Genomic DNA, 1971 nt, shown 5'->3' on the forward strand with positions numbered 1-1971 from the left:
ATTAGGAAGTTTAAGTAAGTTTACCTAGATGGATTGTAGGTGTAGTATTATTGCTTCAAAACCTTAACTTTCAATACCATGCGACCTTCAACCCAGACTCTACCCAAACCGGTTTCTAGTCAGTTGACTAGGTTGGACAAGTTGACCCGCCCAGTCAGCTTCCACATCACCAGAAAAGGTCATGAATATGCATTATCATTGTATTTTTAATATGTTTGGAAAAAAGTTTGAAATTTGCCCAGAATGATCACCACAGTAGCATTCATTTTAGAGAAAATTTCAAAAAAAAAATCTGGACACGTTCATTTTTGTCAAAAGTTGACCAAAAAAACTCATGAATATGTACATTCCTTGTATTTTTTTAATCTATTGAAAAAATTAGTTTGGAACTTTTCCAGAACGATTAGCATGGTAGTGTTCATGTTAGAAAATGTTTTTACTTTTTTGTGGACACTTTCATTTTCTGGTCAAAATTTGACTAAAAAAGATTCTAAATATGTATTTTTAATCTATTTGTCAAAAAGATTGAAACTCTCCTAGAATGATCAGACTTGTATTGTTCATTTTAGAGATTTGTTTCAATTTTTTGGGCACTTATCATTTTCTGGTCAAAATTTTACCAATAAAAGTCCTAAATATGTATTTATTTATCTGTTTGGATGTTTTTCACATAATTATCAACATGTTTTTTATTATACATATTTTTAAAATTTTCTGGACATTTTTATTTTTGGATCGAAAATGTGGGCTGATGAAAGGCAACTGATGTAGATGCTGACTGAGCGGGTCAGCTGGTCAAGCCAACTAGAAACCTGTTTGAGCAATCAGGGTTAAGAGTTGCACTGTGTTGAAAATTGAGAGTTGTAAATTACACGGATTTGAAATTTGAGGTTATTTCTTTAACATTTGTGTCAATTCAAGGTTGAAATATGGATCCTCTCTTTGTGCTCAGCCTATGGAGTCATACGGGTGTATGTATGTTGTTGTCAGAAACATTGTCCAAGACACCAGGACGCAACATCATACTACCTCCGTCTCGGTGTATAAGTCATTCACGTAGTTCTAGTTCATCGATTTGAGGAATTAAATATGTCTTATATCTCATGAAAAGTATATTATTACATTTCTACACAAATGTAGTTTCTAAATATATTTTATTTATCACATATAATACATATTTAGATAGTTAAATTGTCGATCTAGAACTACGTGAATGACTTATACACCGGGACGGAGGTAGTAGATAACATCCGCAAAACAAAATGTAAAGAAAAATGTTACTAAGGAAATTGAAATGGCTCGCGGGACCATATGCTACGAAGACCAATAGTACAATGAGTAGTATATCCGAGGTAAATACAAAAAGAGTCGTATGTGTAAGTGTTGAAACAATTGTCATTGTCACCCGAAAATACCTTCGAATTCATTGATGTACTATTTCTATTGTTTACATGTGTCAAAGTTCATGAAATTTCACAGGCATATATGTAACTTGAACATTGACAAATCTAACTGTTGAAAAACTTTTTAATTTGGAAAACATCCTTCGACATCTAGGAATACATACTCCCGGGTGCTTATACAAATCCTATATATACCTAAAAGATCGATTCCCACAAATTATAATTAGGGATAATTAATTTTATGCCCCTAGTTCTTTCCCACTCGATAGTTTTACCCCTAATTTTCAAAAACCCTTGGTTCCGCCCAAGCCACTTCGCTCCTCTTATGCTTTTGCTTTTGACCGTCACTGTGAAAACTTCATAAAAAATTCATACTAACTCAGAGAAACACAAATAAGATATCAAAATGATTGGAAAAACATCACCTATATGTGCATGTCACTTGCATTCATGAGATAAGTGTTGGAAAGTGCCAGTCTCAGTTTGAGCTCAATGATCTTAGCTTGAACAGTAAAATCTGAAAAGTTGAATATTTTCCTAAAAAATCTAAAATAAATTGTGGCAAACA

This window comes from Triticum dicoccoides, chromosome 2B, assembly GCF_002162155.2.
Source record: "Triticum dicoccoides isolate Atlit2015 ecotype Zavitan chromosome 2B, WEW_v2.0, whole genome shotgun sequence".
In the NCBI taxonomy this organism is placed as follows: Eukaryota; Viridiplantae; Streptophyta; class Magnoliopsida; order Poales; family Poaceae; genus Triticum; species Triticum dicoccoides.